An 18,479-nucleotide genomic window follows, 5' to 3' on the forward strand; every position below is an offset into this window, starting at 1 on the left:
GAAGAGGGGTTAGGGTACAGATTGGAGGGAGAGGGGTTAGGGTGTACAGACTGGGGAAGGGGTTGGAGGGAGAGGGGTTAGGGTACAGACTGGTAGAGCTGCCCAGGATCAAGTCCGGTTTTCCTACACTCACATGGAGGCAGAGAGAGAGGGGTTAAGGTGTAGGGTAGACTGGAGGAAGAGGGGTTAGGGAGGGGGGGGGGGGTGTCCTACCTGTGGTCTCAGCTGTGATTCGGGGCATGCCCTGGTCCTCTAGGGGTAGCTCCAGCAGGGCTGTGATGTTCCGGCTGATGGGGGGCAAGGCGGCGACCCCTGGGGTCATGACCCCTGACCTCTTCACCACCTGTTTGAGCTGAGGGGTCATGTCTTTCCAGTCCGCCAGCAGCCACTTACCTACAGACACAGAGACAGACGGTTGGAACAGAGCATCAGGCATCCATTACCCAGCATGCACAGGGAGACTGTTACCAACGCTGGCACGCCTTGCATCTCAAATAGCACTCTATCCCCCCCCCCAATAAGAGCCCCTACGTAGGGAATTAGGGGGCCATTTGTGACACAGTGAAACCACTACTTACACAGAGTGAGGACGGAGCGACAGGCGGCTCGCTCACACTTCCCTGAGCGACAGAAAGACAGAGCACAGGAACTCAACATCTCCATGGCTACCAGGGACTGACCTGGAGGGGAGAGAGGTGGAGCGTGAGAGAAGGTTGGGGGAGGAATAAGTGGATAAAGAGAAAGACGAGTAAAGCCAAAACACACACATACAGAGACACACACACACATACAGAGACACACACACACATACAGAGACACACACACACATACAGAGACACACACACACACACACACATACAGAGACACACAGGGACACACACACATACAGAGACACACAGGGACACACACACACACAGGGACACACACACACACAGGGACACACACACACACAGGGACACACACACACACACACACACACACACACACACACACACACACACACACACACACACACACACACACACACAGGGACACACACACACAGGGACACACACACACAGGGACACACACACACAGGGACACACACACACAGGGACACACACACACACAGGGACACACACACACACACAGGGACACACACACACACACACACAGGGACACACAGGGACACACAGGGACACACACACACGGACACACACACACACACACACACACACACACACACACACACACACACACACACACACACACACACACACACACACACACACACGGGGACACACACACACACACACACACACAGGGACACACACACACACACACACACACGGGGACACACACACACACACAGGGACACACACACACACAGGGACACACACACACAGGGACACACACACACAGGACACACACACACAGGGACACACACACACAGGGACACACACACACACACACACACAGGGACACACACACACACAGGGACACACACACACACACAGGGACACACACACACACAGGGACACACACACACACACAGGGACACACACACACACAGGGACACACACACACACACAGGGACACACACACACACACAGGGACACACACACACACACAGGGACACACACACACACAGGGACACACACACACACAGGGACACACAGGGACACACACACACACCCGCGGTGCAGAGGACTTTAGCCTTCTCGATCTGTAATTCAGGTCCCCACTTCTCCCCCACAGCACCCGCTAGTGACAGACTCCTGAATGCACGGCTCAACCCCTCCTCCTCCCCTTCCTCCTCCTCTTCCTCGCTGCACTGGCCCAGCAGACGCGTTGCCAGGGCAATGTTCCCCTGTTTCCGGGCGAATTTGACGGCCGTCAGACATAGTTCCATCAGGTGGCCATCCAGCAGAGCAGAGGAGCCTGGGTAATGGAACACAGGAAGAGGGAGAGGGTTAGCGTGAGTCACATGACAAAGACACAGCGATGGGGACACACACACACACACACACACACACACACACACACACACACACACACACACACACACACACACACACACACACACACAGACACACACACAGACACACAGACACACACAGACACGCGGTCTACCTTTCAGCCTGAGCAGTAGCTGTCTCTGGTAGATGGTGTATCTCAGTGCCTGGAGCCACGGCTGGACGTCCTGCTGTTTACAGGAGCTGAGAGCTTCACTGTACAGAGGAATCAGACAGTCCTGGAGAGGAGGAGAGGGTTAGGGGGGGTAGTATGTAGACACCGCTGGAGAGGAGGAGAGGGTTAGGGGGGTGTACTCACACATAGCAGTATGTAGACACCCCTTCAAATGAGTGAATTTGGCTATTTCAGCCACGCCCGTTGCTGACAGGTGTATAAAACCGAGCAATCTCCATAGACAAACATTGGCAGTAGAATGAGAGACTGGTACGCCTTACTGAAGAGCTCAGTGACTTTCAACGTGACAACGTCATAGGATGCCACCTTTCCAACAAGTCAGTTGGTCAAACTTCTGCCCTGCTAGAGCTGACCCTGTTAACGGTCCTTCTGTAGCTCAGTTGGTAGAGCATGGCGCTTGTAACGCCAGGGTAGTGGGTTCAATCCCCGGGACCACCCATACGTAGAATGTATGCACACATGACTAAGTCGCTTTGGATAAAAGCGTCTGCTAAATGGCATATATATTATATATTATTAACTGTGAGTGCTGTTATTGTGAAGTGGGAAACGTCTAGGAGCAACAACTGCTCAGCCGCAAAGTGGTAGGCCACACAAGCTCACAGAACAGGACTGCAGAGTGCTGAAGCGCGTAGCTCGTAAGAATCGTCAGTCCTCTGTTGCAACACTCACTGCTGAGTTCCCAACTGCCTTCTGGAAGCAACATCGGCACAAGAACTGTTCGTCGAGAGCTTCATGAAATGGGTTTCCATGGCAGAGCAGCCGCACACAAGCCTAAGATCACTGTGCTCAATGTCATAATAATAATGGTCTGGGGCTGTTTTTCACGGTTCAGGCTAGGAGCCTTAGTTCCAGTGAAGGGAAATCTTAACGCTACAGCATACAATGACATTCTAGATGATTCTTTGCTTCCAACTTTGTGGCAACAGTTTGGGGAAGGCCCTTTCCTGTTTCAGCATGACAATGCCCCCCGTGCACAAAGCCAGGTCCATACAGAAATTGTTTGTCGAGATCGGTGTGGAAGAACTTGACTGGCCTGCACAGAGCCCTGACCTCAACCCCATAGAACACCTCTGGGATGAATTGGAATGCTGACTGTGAGCCAGGCCTAATCACCTAACATCAGAGCCCAACCTCACTAATGCTCTTGTGGCTGAATGGAAGCAAGTTCCCACAGCAATGTTCCAACATCTAGTGGAAAGCCTTCCCAGAAGAGTGGAGGCTGTTATAGCAGCAATGTTCCAACATCTAGTGGAAAGCCTTCCCAGAAGAGTGGAGGCTGTTATAGCAGCAATGTTCCAAACATCTAGTGGAAAGCCTTCCCATAACAGTGGAGGCTGTTATAGCAGCAATGTTCCAACATCTAGTGGAAAGCCTTCCCAGAAGAGTTCCAACATCTAGTGGAAAGCCTTCCCAGAAGAGTGGAGGCTGTTATAGCAGCAATGTTCCAACATCTAGTGGAAAGCCTTCCCAGAAGAGTGGAGGCTGTTATAGCAGCAATGTTCCAACATCTAGTGGAAAGCCTTCCCAGAAGAGTAAGTCGCTCTGGATAAGAGCGTCTGCTAAATGACTTAAATGTAAATGTAAATGAGTAGAGTCTGTTATAGCAGCAATGTTCCAACATCTAGTGGAAAGCCTTCCCAGAAGAGTGGAGGCTGTCATAGCAGCAATGTTCCAACATCTAGTGGAAAGCCTTCCCAGAAGAGTGGAGGCTGTTATAGCAGGAAAGGGGGGACCAACTCTGTATTAATGCCTGTAATTTTGGAATGAGATGTTAGACGAGCAGGTGTCCACATACTGTTGGCCATGTAGAATACTCTGAGTGTGTTCTCCAGGGCAGAGCAGCAGTATAGCTGCAGGGTGGCGAGGGTCTGTGTGTGTGTGTGTGTGTGTGTGTGTGTGTGTGTGTGTGTGTGTGTGTGTGTGTGTGTGTGTGTGTGTGTGTGTGTGTGTACCTCCTGTCCACTCAGTGTGTTCTCCAGGGCAGAGCAGCAGTATAGCTGCAGGGTGGCGAGGGTCTGTGTGTGTGTGTGTGTGTCTGTGTGTGTGTGTGTACCTCCTGTCCGCTCAGTGTGTTCTCCAGGGCAGAGCAGCAGTATAGCTGCAGGGTGGCGAGGGTCTGTGGTGTGTGTGTGTGTGTGTGTGTGTGTGTGTGTGTGTGTGTGTGTGTGTGTGTGTGTGTGTGTGTGTGTGTGTGTGTGTCTCCTGTCCGCTCAGTGTGTTCTCCAGGGCAGAGCAGCAGTATAGCTGCAGGGTGGCGAGGGTCTGTGTGTGTGTGTGTGTGTGTGTGTGTGTGTGTGTGTGTGTGTGTGTGTGTGTGTGTGTGTGTGTGTGTGTGTGTGTGTGTGTGTGTGTACCTCCTGTCCACTCAGTGTGTTCTCCAGGGCAGAGCAGCAGTATAGCTGCAGGGTGGCGAGGGTCTGTGTGTGTGTGTGTGTGTGTGTGTGTGTGTGTGTGTGTGTGTGTGTGTGTGTGTGCCTTGTGTGTGTGTGTGTGTGTGTGTGTGTGTACCTCCTGTCCAACAGTGTGTTCTCCAGGGCAGAGCAGCAGTATAGCTGCAGGGTGGCGAGGGTCTGTGTGTGTGTGTGTGTGTGTGTGTGTGTACCTCCTGTCCGCTCAGTGTGTTCTCCAGGGCAGAGCAGCAGTATAGCTGCAGGGTGGCGAGGGTCTGTGTGTGTGTGTGTGTGTGTGTGTGTGTACCTCCTGTCCGCTCAGTGTGTTCTCCAGGGCAGAGCAGCAGTATAGCTGCAGGGTGGCGAGGGTCTGTGTGTGTGTGTGTGTGTGTGTGTGTGTGTGTGTGTGTGTGTGTGTGTGTGTGTGTGTGTGTGTGTGTGTGTGTGTGTGTGTGTGTGTGTGTACCTCCTGTCAACTCAGTGTGTTCTCCAGGGCAGAGCAGCAGTATAGCTGCAGGGTGGCGAGGGTCTGTGTGTGTGTGTGTGTGTGTGTGTACCTCCTGTCCACTCAGTGTGTTCTCCAGGGCAGAGCAGCAGTATAGCTGCAGTTGGCAGGGTCTGTGTGTGTGTGTGTGTGTGTGTGTGTTGTGTGTGTGTGTGTGTGTGTTGTGCAGCAATGTTGTGTGTGTGTGTGTGTGTGTCCCAGTGTGTGTGTGTGTGTGTGTGTAGTACCTCCTGTCCACTCAGTGTGTTCTCCAGGGCAGAGCAGCAGTATAGCTGCAGGGTGGCGAGGGTCTGGGTCTGTGTGTGTGTGTGTGTGTGTGTTGTGTGTGTGTGTGTGTGTGTGTGTGTGTGTGTGTGTGTGTGTGTGTGTGTGTGTGTGTGTGTACCTCCTGTCCACTCAGTGTGTTCTCCAGGGCAGAGCAGCATTGTAGCTGCAGGGTGGCGAGGGTCTGTGTGTGTGTGTGTGTGTGTGTGTGTGTGTGTGTGTGTGTGTGTGTGTGTGTGTGTGTGTGTGTGTGTGTGTGTGTGCACCTCCTGTCCACTCAGTGTGTTCTCCAGGGCAGAGCAGCAGTATAGCTGCAGGGTGGGAGGTCTGTTGTGTGTGTGTGGTGTGTGTGTGTGTGTGTGTGTGTGTGTGTGTGTGTGTGTGTGTGTGTGTGTGTGTGTGTGTGTGTGTGTGTACCTCCTGTCCACTCAGTGTGTTCTCCAGGGCAGAGCAGCAGTATAGCTGCAGGGTGGCGAGGGTCTGTGTGTGTGTGTGTGTGTGTGTGTGTGTGTGTGTGTGTGTGTGTGTACCTCCTGTCCACTCAGTGTGTTCTCCAGGGCAGAGCAGCAGTATAGCTGCAGAGTGGCGAGGGTCTGTGTGTGTGTGTGTGTGTACCTCCTGTCCACTCAGTGTGTTCTCCAGGGCAGAGCAGCAGTATAGCTGCAGGGTGGCGAGGGTCTGTGTGTGTGTGTGTGTGTGTGTGTACCTCCTGTCCACTCAGTGTGTTCTCCAGGGCAGAGCAGCAGTATAGCTGCAGGGTGGCGAGGGTCTGTGTGTGTGTGTGTGTACCTCCTGTCCACGTACCTCCTGTCCACTCAGTGTGTTCTCCAGGGCAGAGCAGCAGTATAGCTGCAGGGTGGCGAGGGTCTGTGTGTGTGTGTACCTCCTGTCCACTCAGTGTGTTCTCCAGGGCAGAGCAGCAGTATAGCTGCAGGGTGGCGAGGGTCTGTGCGTGTGTGTACCTCCTGTCCACTCAGTGTGTTCTCCAGGGCAGAGCAGCAGTATAGCTGCAGGGTGGCGAGGGTCTGTGTGTGTGTGTGTGTACCTCCTGTCCACTCAGTGTGTTCTCCAGGGCAGAGCAGCAGTATAGCTGCAGGGTGGCGAGGGTGGGCAGGCCGTCAGAGAGGGTGAGGGTGGAGAGGCGGAGGGGACCCAGAGAGATACGACCCGTCTGCTTCAGATAACGGACCAGGGTACTGTAAACACACACACAGAACACGTAAGATATTACCTCTCCTTCCTCCCAGTGTCTTCACTTCCTGTCGCTGATCGAAAAGAGGCGGTCCTTCTGTAGCTCAGTTGGTAGAGCATGGCGCTTGTAACGCCAGGGTAGTGGGTTCGATCCCCGGGACCACCCATACGTAGAATGTATGCACACATGACTGTAAGTCGCTTTGGATAAAAGCGTCTGCTAAATGGCATATATTATTATATATTGAAAAGGAAATGACTGGGTTCAGAAACATGGTGGAAACTCCCACTAAGTCTCCACCAATTACCGAAGCGTTTAGACAGGTGGGAAGTAGTGAACGAGAGTGTACATAGTCTGTCCCAAATGGTTCCCTCCTTTTGACCAGGGCCCATAGGGCAGCACAGACAGAACCCGCAGTCAGTCCAACAGTACTCAGCTCAACCCAAATGGAACGTGGAAGACATCATGGAAGAGCTCAATGAAATACTGCCGTCTCCTCGCTCTCCCATTGGATGACAGAGCCAGAGGTCCCCGCCCATCTCTCACCTCCTCCAATGGGTTTTTGAGAAGGAGACGAGTTGTATGCGATTGAGATCTTCCCAATGAAGTGTTCCACAATCCAGCAGGTTTTTGTTCCTACCCAGCACTAACACATTAATACAGGATTCAACTAAAAGTGACCTCCAAAATCCAATGAGAGACTCACTCAGAGGTGGGCATGGCCTTCTGTTCCTGCTCGTGATTGGCCGTTGTCATGGCAGCCACAGCGCTCCGCAGCAGCTGCACCTCAATGGCCTTCTGCAGCTCTGAGGGGTCCGGACTCAACACTGCCGGGAGGAGACGCTTCAGGTCTACACACACACACGTTAGAAACAAACAGACACGTTAGAAAAACACACACACCTCTAAGGAGAATAGACTCAAAACTGAAGGGGGCAGTCTCAGACACCCTCCTAACTACTTTATTCTTGGAGCAGGTAGAGTTGAGCAGGCCTTAGTTCTCGCTCTCCCTCCTACCTACTTTATTCTTGGAGCAGGTAGAGTTGAGCAGGCCTTAGTTCTCGCTCTCCCTCCTACCTAGTTTATTCTTGGAGCAGGTGGAGTTGAGCAGGCCGTAGTCCTCTCTCTCTCCCTCCTACCTTGTTTATTCTTAGAGCAGGTGGAGTTGAGCAGGCCTTTAGTGCTCTCTCTCTCCCTCCTACCTAGTTTATTCTTGGAGCAGGTAGAGTTGAGTAGGCCTTAGTTCTCTCTCTCCCTCCTACCTAGTTTATTCTTGGAGCAGGTGGAGTTGAGCAGGCCTTTAGTGCTCTCTCTCCCTCCTACCTAGTTTATTCTTAGAGCAGGTGGAGCTGAGCAGGCCTTAGTTCTCGCTCTCCCTCCTACCTAGTTTATTCTTGGAGCAGGTGGAGTTGAGCAGGCCGTAGTGCCCCATCTCTCCCTCCTACCTAGTTTATTCTTGGAGCAGGTAGAGTTGAGCAGGCCTTAGTTCTCTCTCTCCCTCCTACCTAGTTTATTCTTGGAGCAGGTGGAGTTGAGCAGGCCTTTAGTCCTCCCTCTCCCTCCTACCTAGTTTGTCCTTGGAGCCAGTAGAGGTGGAGTTGAGCAGGCCTTTAGACCTCTCTCTCTCCCTCCTACCTAGTTTATTCTTGGAGCAGGTGGAGTTGAGCAGGCCTTTAGTCCTCTCCCTCCTACCTAGTTTATTCTTAGAGCAGGTGGAGTTGAGCAGGCCTTTAGTCCTCTCCCTCCTACCTAGTTTATTCTTGGAGCAGGTGGAGTTGAGCAGGCCTTTAGTCCTCCCTCTCCCTCCTACCTAGTTTGTCCTTGGAGCCAGTAGAGGTGGAGTTGAGCAGGCCTTTAGACCTCTCTCTCTCCCTCCTACCTAGTTTATTCTTGGAGCAGGTGGAGTTGAGCAGGCCTTTAGTCCTCTCCCTCCTACCTAGTTTATTCTTAGAGCAGGTGGAGTTGAGCAGGCCTTTAGTCCTCACTCTCTCCCTCCTACCTAGTTTATTCTTAGAGCAGGTGGAGTTGAGCAGGCCTTTAGTCCTCCCTCTCCCTCCTACCTAGTTTGTCCTTGGAGCCAGTAGAGGTGGAGTTGAGCAGGCCGTAGTCGTCTCTCTCCCCCGCCAGGAGCTCCAGCTGAGCACGGCATTCTGGGAAGTCTCCGTCCTCGAAGCAGCTCAGTGCCCGTACGTAGTTGAAGTCTGTCTTCAGGTGCACGCTCGCTGCGGCAGGGTTACCAGGGTTCTTCTTGAGGGCGTGCACGCTGGCCTGCCACTCCTGCACCGAGGACCAATCGCCGAGGGCCACATAGCACTGGCATGCCTTGTTGGCAAGGAGGTTGAGCACCTCGGAGGAACACTCGTTGGACTTGAGGAGAACCGTCTTCCTGCCGTCACCTGAAGGAGAGAGAGAGGGGAGGCAGAAGGAGAGAGAGGAAAGGGGGAGGAGGAGAGAGAGGAGGGGAGAGGCAGAAGGAGAGAGAGGAAAGTGGGAGGAGGAGAGAGGAGGGGAGAGGCAGAAGGAGAAGAGAGGAAAGGGGGAGGAGGAGAGAGAGGAGGGGAGAGGCAGAAGGAGAAAGAGGAAAGGGGTGGAGGAGAGAGAGGAGGGGAGAGGCAGAAGGAGAAGAGAGGAAAGGGGGTGGAGGAGAGAGGCAGAAGGAGAAGAGAGGAAAGGGTGTGGAGGAGAGAGGCAGAAGGAGAAGAGAGGAAAGGGGGTGGAGGGAGAGAGAGGAGGGGAGAGGCAGAAGGAGAGAGAGGAAAGGGGAGGAGGAGAGAGAGGAAAGGGGGAGGAGGAGGAGAGGGAGAGGCAGAATGAGAAGAGAGGAAAGGGGGAGGAGAGAGAGAGGGAGAGGCGGAAGAAGGAGAGAGAGAGGAGGGGGAGGGAGGAGAGAGGAGGGGGAGGCGGAAGGAGAAGAGAGGAAAGGGGGAGGAGGAGGAGAGAGAGGGAGAGGCAGAGGAGAAGAGAGGAAAGGGGGAGAAGCAGAAGGAGAAGAGAGGAAAGGGGGAGGAGGAGAGAGAAGCAGAAGGAGAAGAGAGGAAAGGGGTGGAGGAGAGAGAGGAGGGGAGAGGCAGAAGGAGAGAGAGGAAAGGGGGTGGAGGAGAGAGGCAGGAGAAGAGAGGAAAGGGGGTGGAGGAGAGAGGCAGAAGGAGAAGAGAGGAAAGGGGGTGGAGGAGAGAGAGGAGGGAGAGGCAGAAGGAGAGAGAGGAAAGGGGGTGGAGGAGAGAGGCAGAAGGAGAAGAGAGGAAAGGGGGTGGAGGAGAGAGGCAGAAGGAGAAGAGAGGAAAGGGGGTGGAGGAGAGAGAGGAGGGGAGAGGCAGAAGGAGAAGAGAGGAAAGGGGGAGGAGGGAGAGAGAGGAGGGGAGAGGCAGAAGGAGAAGAGAGGAAAGGGGGAGGAGGAGAGAGAGGGGGAGAAGCAGAAGGAGAAGAGAGGAAAGGGGGTGGAGGAGAGAGGCAGAAGGAGAAGAGAGGAAAGGGGGTGGAGGAGAGAGGCAGAAGGAGAAGAGAGGAAAGGGGGTGGAGGAGAGAGAGGAGGGGAGAGGCAGAAGGAGAAGAGAGGAAAGGGGGAGGAGGAGAGAGAGAGGAGGGGAGAGGCAGAAGGAGAAGAGAGGAAAGGGGGAGGAGGAGAGAGAGAGGAGGGGAGAGGCAGAAGGAGAAGAGAGGAAGGGGGGGAGGAGAGAGAGGGGAACACCTGGTTATTATCAGCTAGTGGTTGCCTCTGAAATGTCTCCCCCCTATTCCGCGTTCTCACCGTTGTGTTTGGGGCTGGCTGTGTTAGAGCTGTGTGTCTCACCGTTGTGTTTGGGGCTGGCTGTGTTAGAGCTGTGTGTCTCACCGTTGTGTTTGGGGCTGGCTGTGTTAGAGCTGTGTCTCACCGTTGTGTTTGGGGCTGGCTGTGTTAGAGCTGTGTGTCTCACCGTTGTGTTTGGGGCTGGCTGTGTTAGAGCTGTGTGTCTCACCGTTGTGTTTGGGGCTGGCTGTGTTAGAGCTGTGTGTCTCACCGTTGTGTTTGGGGCTGGCTGTGTTAGAGCTGTGTCTCATCGTTGTGTTTGGGGCTGGCTGTGTTAGAGCTGTGTGTCTCACCGTTGTGTTTGGGGCTGGCTGTGTTAGAGCTGTGTGTCTCACCGTTGTGTTTGGGGCTGGCTGTGTTAGAGCTGTGTGTCTCACCGTTGTGTTTGGGGCTGGCTGTGTTAGAGCTGTGTGTCTCACCGTTGTGTTTGGGGCTGGCTGTGTTAGAGCTGTGTGTCTCACCGTTGTGTTTGGGGCTGGCTGTGTTAGAGCTGTGTCTCACCGTTGTGTTTGGGGCTGGCTGTGTTAGAGCTGTGTGTCTCACCGTTGTGTTTGGGGCTGGCTGTGTTAGAGCTGTGTGTCTCACCGTTGTGTTTGGGGCTGGCTGTGTTAGAGCTGTGTGTCTCACCGTTGTGTTTGGGGCTGGCTGTGTTAGAGCTGTGTGTCTCACCGTTGCCGTTGTGTTTGGGGCTGGCTGTGTTAGAGCTGTGTGTCTCACCGTTGTGTTTGGGGCTGGCTGTGTTAGAGCTGTGTCTCTCACTGTTGTGTTTGGGGCTGGCTGTGTTAGAGCTGTGTGTTTGGGGCTGGCTGTGTTAGAGCTGTGTGTCTCACCGTTGTGTTTGGGGCTGGCGGTGTGTTAGAGCTGTGTGTCTCACCGTTGCCGTTGTGTTTGGGGCTGGCTGTGTTAGAGCTGTGTGTCTCACCGTTCCCAGTGTGTTTGGGCCTGGCTGTGTTAGAGCTGTGTCTCTCACCGTAGCCGTTGTGTTTGGGGCTGGCTGTGTTAGAGCTGTTGGCTCCGCCCAGTTTGAGGAGTGAGCGGTCGAAGCCCTTAATGGAACAGTCCATTCACGGCACACAGCTGTTCCTGTTACTCCACTGCAGCCTTCTCAAACCTAGAGAGAGAGGTATGGGTCACTATAGGGTATTGACAGAGAGGTATGGGTTACTATAGGGTATTTACAGAGAGGTATGGGTCACTATAGGGTATTGACAGAGAGGTATGGGTCACTATAGGGTATTGACAGAGAGGTATGGGTCACTATAGGGTATTGACAGAGAGGTATGGGTTACTATAGGGTATTTACAGAGAAGTATGGGTTACTATAGGGTATTTACAGAGAGGTATGGGTTACTATAGGGTTATAGGGTATTTACAGAGAGGTATGGGTTACTATAGGGTATTTACAGAGAGGTATGGGTTACTATAGGGTATTTACAGAGAGGTATGGGTTACTATAGGGTATTTACAGAGAGGTATGGGTTACTATAGGGTATTTACAGAGAGGTATGGGTTACTATAGGGTATTTACAGAGAGGTATGGGTCACTATAGGGTATTTACAGAGAGGTATGGGTCACTATAGGGTATTTACAGAGAGGTATGGGTCACTATAGGGTATTTACAGAGAGGTATGGGTCACTATATGGTATTTACAGAGAGGTATGGGCTACTATATGGTCTTGACAGAGAGAGGTATGGCTTACTATATGGTATTTACAGAGAGGTATGGGTTACTATAGGGTATTTACAGAGAGAGGTATGGGTTACTATAGGGTATTTACAGAGAGGTATGGGTTACTATAGGGTATTTACAGAGAGAGGTATGGGTTACTATAGGGTATTTACAGACAGAGGTATGGGTCACTATAGGGTATTTATAGAGAGGTATGGGTTACTATATGGGCTTGACAGAGAGAGAGGTATGGGTTACTATATGGTATTTACAGAGAGAGGTATGGGTTACTATGGTCTTTGACAGAGAGAGAGGTGTGGGTTACTATGGTCTTTGACAGAGAGGAGGTATGGGTTACTATATGGTATTTACAGAGAGAGGTATGGGTTACTATGGTCTTTGACAGAGAGAGAGGTATGGGTTACTATATGGTATTTACAGAGAGAGAGGTATGGGCTACTATATGGTATTTACAGAGAGAGTGGTATGGGCTACTATATGGTATTTACACAGAGAGAGGTATGGGTTACTATGGTCTTTGACAGAGAGAGAGGTATGGGTTACTATAGGGTATTTACAGAGAGGTATGGGTTACTATAGGGTATTTACAGAGAGAGGTATGGGTTACTATGGTCCTTGACAGAGAGAGAGGTATGGGTTACTATAGGGTATTTACAGAGAAGTATGGGTTACTATAGGGTATTTACAGAGAGGTATGGGTTACTATAGGGTATTTACAGAGAGGTATGGGTTACTATATGGTATTTACAGAGAGGTATGGCTTACTATATGGTCTTGACAGAGAAAGGTATGGCTTACTATATGGTATTTACAGAGAGGTATGGGTTACTATAGGGTATTTACAGAGAGGTATGGGTTACTATATGGTATTTACAGAGAGGTATGGCTTACTATATGGTATTTACAGAGAGGTATGGCTTACTATATGGTCTTGACAGAGAGAGGTATGGCTTACTATATGGTATTTACAGAGAGGTATGGGTCACTATAGGGTATTTACAGAGAGGTATGGGTTACTATAGGGTATTTACAGAGAGAGAGGTATGGGTTACTATGGTCCTTGACAGAGAGAGAGGTATGGGCTACTATATGGTATTTACAGAGAGGTATGGGTTACTATATGGTATTTACAGAGAGAGGTATGGGTTACTATAGGGTATTTACAGAGAGGTATGGGCTACTATATGGTCTGGACATACCATTTAACAGCATCTATGGACAACTAGAGGTGTGTACTACCTGCTTATTGACTACATTTAAAGTGGCAATCAGCAGTTGAAACAATAAAGCGTACTCACTGCCCCGTTTGGGTAAAAGGCTGAGGGATGGGACTGGAGGAATGTAACCACTCAACTTCAAAGACAGAGCTTTGGATTTAAGGACCAACCATCATTGACATCATAGACAACATTCCAGTTGTAACCAGCCATGACATCATAGAGCAACATTCCAGTTGTAACCAGCCATGACATCATAGAGCAACATTCATTACATTACATTCCAGTTGTAACCAGCCATGACATCATAGAGCAACATTCCAGTTGTAACCATCATTGACATCATAGAGCAACATTGCAGTTGTAACCAGCCATGACATCATAGAGCAACATTCTAGGTGTAACCATCCATGACATCATAGAGCAACATTCTAGGTGTAACCATCAATGACATCATAGAGCAACATTCCAGTTGTAACCAGCCATGACATCATAGAGCAACATTCCAGTTGTAACCAGCCATGACATCATAGAGCAACATTCTAGGTGTAACCATCAATGACATCATAGAGCAACATTCCAGTTGTAACCAGCCATGACATCATAGAGCAACATTCCAGTTGTAACCAGCCATGACATCATAGAGCAACATTCCAGTTGTAACCAGCCATGACATCATAGAGCAACATTCCAGTTGTAACCAGCCATGACATCATAGAGCAACATTGCAGTTGTAACCAGCCATGACATCATAGAGCAATTCCAGTTGTAACCATACATGACATCATAGAGCAACATTCTAGGTGTAACCATCAATGACATCATAGAACAACATTCTAGGTGTAACCATCCATGACATCATAGAGCAACATTCTAGGTGTAACCATCAATGACATCATAGAGCAACATTCCAGTTCTAACCATCCATGACATCATAGAGCAACATTCTAGGTGTAACCATCCATGACATCATAGAGCAACATTCCAGGTGTAACCAGCCATGACATCATAGACAACATTCCAGTTGTAACCATCCATGACATCATGGAGCAACATTCCAGATGTAAACCATCATTATGGAGAAACATTCATAGACATCAACATTCCAGTTGTAACCATCCATGACATCATAGAGCAACATTCCAGATGTAACCAGCCATGACATTATGGAGAAACATTCCATCAGCCATGACATCATAGAGCAACATTCCAGTTGTAACCATCCATGACATCATAGAGCAACATTCCAGTTGTAACCAGCCATGACATCATAGAGCAACATTCCAGTTGTAACCAGCCATGACATCATAGAGCAACATTCCAGTTGTAACCAGCCATGACATCATAGAGCAACATTCCAGTTGTAACCAGCCATGACATCATAGACAACATTCCAGTTGTAACCAGCCATGACATCATAGACAACATTCCAGTTGTAACCAGCCATGACATCATAGAGCAACATTCCAGTTGTAACCAGCCATGACATCATAGACAACATTCCAGTTGTAACCATCCATGACATCATAGAGCAACATTCTAGGTGTAACCAGCCATGACATCATAGAGCAACATTCCAGTTGTAACCAGCCATGACATCATAGAGCAACATTCCAGTTGTAACCAGCCATGACATCATAGCCAACATTCCAGTTGTAACCAGCCATGACATCATAGAGCAACATTCCAGTTGTAACCATCCATGACATCAGAGCAACATTCTAGGTGTAACCATCAATGACATCATAGAGCAACATTCTAGGTGTAACCATGGTGAGGCTGTATAGTGTTTGTTTATATTTTCTTTCTTTCAAAACATTTGTATAAAACAAGCTTATATTTTAGGTTCTGGTGGGAACTAAGATCATGAGGCATTTAGAAAGTTAAATCTGTCAAGAATTGCCCCTTAAATACACTAAGCTTGGACTCCACTTGACACACAAACACACACACACACAGGGGTGGTTTTCCTTACCGCCCCTCAGCCTGTAGTGCCACAGAGCTGACCCAAGCCAGACTCTTGCCAGTGTTGGTGAGACTCCAGGCAGCTAAACCCTGGATAGCCTCAGGACAGTGAAGTTCACACAGAGCCTCTACCAGCATCACCAGAGGAGCCTCCAACTCTGGACCCTACAGAGAGGAGACATGGGGATCAGTTACAGATGACCAGTAGAGACCTGGACCCTACAGAGAGGAGACATGGGGATCAGTTACAGATGACCAGTAGAGACCTGGACCCTACAGAGAGGAGACCTGGACCCTACAGAGAGGAGACATGGGGATCAGTTACAGATGACCAGTAGAGACCTGGACCCTACAGAGAGGAGACAATGGGGGTCAGTTACAGATGACCAGGGGAGACCTGGGGGTCAGTTACAGATGACCAGGGGAGACCTGGACCTTACAGAGAGGAGACCTGGACCCTACAGAGAGGAGACCTGGACCCTACAGAGAGGAGACCTGGACCCTACAGAGAGGAGACCTGGACCCTACAGAGAGGAGACCTGGACCCTACAGAGAGGAGACCTGGACCCTACAGAGAGGAGACATGGGGGTCAGTTACAGGTGACCAGTAGAGACCTGGACCCTACAGAGAGGAGACATGGGGGTCAGTTACAGGTGACCAGTAGAGACCTGGACCCTACAGAGAGGAGACCTGGACCCTACAGAGAGGAGACCTGGACCCTACAGAGAGGAGACCTGGACCCTACAGAGAGGAGACCTGGACCCTACAGAGAGGAGACAATGGGGGTTAGTTACAGATGACCAGTAGAGACCTGGACCCTACAGAGAGGAGACAATGGGGGTCAGTTACAGATGACCAGTAGAGACCTGGACCCTACAGAGAGGAGACCTGGACCCTACAGAGAGGAGACATGGGGGTCAGTTACAGGTGACCAGTAGAGATCTGGACCCTACAGAGAGGAGACATGGGGGTCAGTTACAGGTGACCAGGGGAGACCTGGACCCTACAGAGAGGAGACAATGGGGGTCAGTTACAGATGACCAGTAGAGACCTGGACCCTACAGAGAGGAGACATGGGGGTCAGTTACAGGTGACCAGTAGAGACCTGGACCCTACAGAGAGGAGACCTGGACCCTACAGAGAGGAGACAATGGGGGTTAGTTACAGATGACCAGAGGAGGCCTGGACCCTACAGAGAGGAGACCTGGACCCTACAGAGAGGAGACATATGGGGGGTCAGTTACAGGTGATGTATTTATTAACTTCAGGTAAAGGGGTCGTGGTTGAAAACAGTTGACTGACTGTTGGAACAAGGTAATGCTGAGTGTGTTTCTCTGTGTGGTCAAGTACACTAGGTTCAGTTGGGGCTCTGGTCAAAAGTAGTGCACTATATAGGGAATAGGGTGTGGTTTAGGACACAGTCCTGGGACTGTTCGTCTCTCCTCCCGTTACCAGAGTGCTGCTGTTCTGGATCTCAGTCAGCAGGTCCAAGCCGTGGCGCACGGTGACTGCTGGTTGGCCGGACAGAAGCCCCACCCTCATCAGGGCCAGGCGGATACGAGTCAGCCAATCCTGGCAGGTCTGACGGTTGGTATAGAAGAATGTTCTGATACCCTGGATATAGAGGGAAGGAGAGAGAGAAAAACATAGTTGACATTAGGAGCTGCGTGCACCTTGGGTGGTGTGGTCAAAGCGTTGGCACAGCCCTCGTAGGCGTTGTACATCAGTTTCTCACAGTGTAGGTGTGTAGGGGTGTGTGTGTGTAGGTGTGTGTGTGTGTGTACCTTGGGTGGTGCGGTCAGAGCATTGGCACAGCCCTCGTAGGCGTTGTACATCAGTTTCTCCAGGTTTTCCAGGAACTGCAAGAGCAGCGCCAGACGCAGCTGGTTGCTATGGTGACCGTCGTCTGTGTCGCCGCCGCTCCATTGGCTGAGCTCCTGTTCAGTGTTCAGACTGTGGGCCGCCAGGCTGCGGATTATACCTGGAGAGGAGGGAGGAGGGAGAGGAGAGAGGGAAGAGGAGAGAGGAGAGAGAGAGAGGGGAGAGGAGAGAGGAGAGAGGAGAGAGGGAAGGAGAGAGGGAAGGAGAGAGAGAGAGGGAGAGGAGAGAGGGGAGGGAGAGGGAGAGAGGGGAGGAGAGAGGGGAGAGGGGAGGAGAGAGGGGAGGAGAGAGGGGAGGAGGGAGGGAGGGAGGAGAGGGGAGGGAGGAGGGGAGGGAGGAGAGAGGGAGGAGAGAGGGGAGGAGAGGGGAGGAGAGAGGGAGGAGGGGAGGAGAGAGGGGAGAGAGAGGGGAGGAGAGAGGGGAGGAGAGGGAGGAGAGAGGGGGGAGGAGGGGAGGGGGAGGGGAGGGAGAGGGGAGGAGGGAGGGGAGAGAGAGGGGAGGAGGGGGGAGTAGAGAGGGGAGGAGGGAGGGAGGAGGAGAGGGGAGGGAGGGAGAGGGGAGGGAGGAGAGGGGAGGGAGGAGAGAGGGAAGAGGGAGGAGAGAGGGAGGAGGGAGGGAGGGAAGAGGGAGGGGAGGGAGGAGAGAGGGAAGAGGGAGGGAGGGAGGAGAGGGGGAGGGAGGAGAGGGGAGGGGGAGGAGGGGGAGGGGGAGAGGGGAGGGGGAGGGAGGAGAGGGGAGGGGGAGGGAGGAGAGTGGGGAGGAGAGAGGGAGGGAAGGGGGGAGGAGAGGGGAGGAGGAGGGGAGAGAGGGAGGGAGAGAGGGAGGAGAGAGGGAGGAGAGAGGGAGGAGAGAGGGAGGAGAGAGGGAGGAGAGAGGGAGGAGAGAGGGAGCAGAGAGGGAAGGATATGTTCTTGAAAGAGGCAACATGTAAATCCAGAATGTGTATAGGATGGAATAGGGGGGCCCTCAATATACTTTCAAATGACTCAAACCAAATGGAAACTGTGTAGAAATGATAATGGACCTGCATTTGGTACAGTTTCATGACTGTGTCCAGCTGGCTCACAGACTTATCACCGATCTGAGAGCTAGACAGTCAGGGAGCATTGGAAATTCCCAAAACCATTTTGAAAGTGAAAGAAATAACGTTTTCAGTGTGGCCCTCCGGAACTTTCTGAAAAGTAAATGTGGCTCACAGGGAGAGTTTAAAGTTTAAACCAGGGGTGTCAAGGGTCTAACTGACAGGACATGGGCGTTACAGGGGAGGAGCTACAGGGGAGGAGCTACAGGGGGAGGAGCTACCGGCTACAGGGGCAGGAGCTACAGGGGCAGGAGCTACAGGGGCAGGAGCTACGTGGGGCGGAGCTACGTGGGGCGGAGCTACGTGGGGCG

The 18,479-nt window shown here is 51.8% G+C and overlaps 1 pseudogene; it reads right to left on the reverse strand.

Moving 5' to 3' along the window:
- LOC124022301 overlaps positions 1 to 18,479 on the reverse strand; it is a 120,046-nt pseudogene that overhangs the window by 83,564 nt on the left and 18,003 nt on the right.

This window comes from Oncorhynchus gorbuscha, unplaced genomic scaffold, assembly GCF_021184085.1.
Source record: "Oncorhynchus gorbuscha isolate QuinsamMale2020 ecotype Even-year unplaced genomic scaffold, OgorEven_v1.0 Un_scaffold_1329, whole genome shotgun sequence".
Classification (NCBI taxonomy): Eukaryota; Metazoa; Chordata; class Actinopteri; order Salmoniformes; family Salmonidae; genus Oncorhynchus; species Oncorhynchus gorbuscha.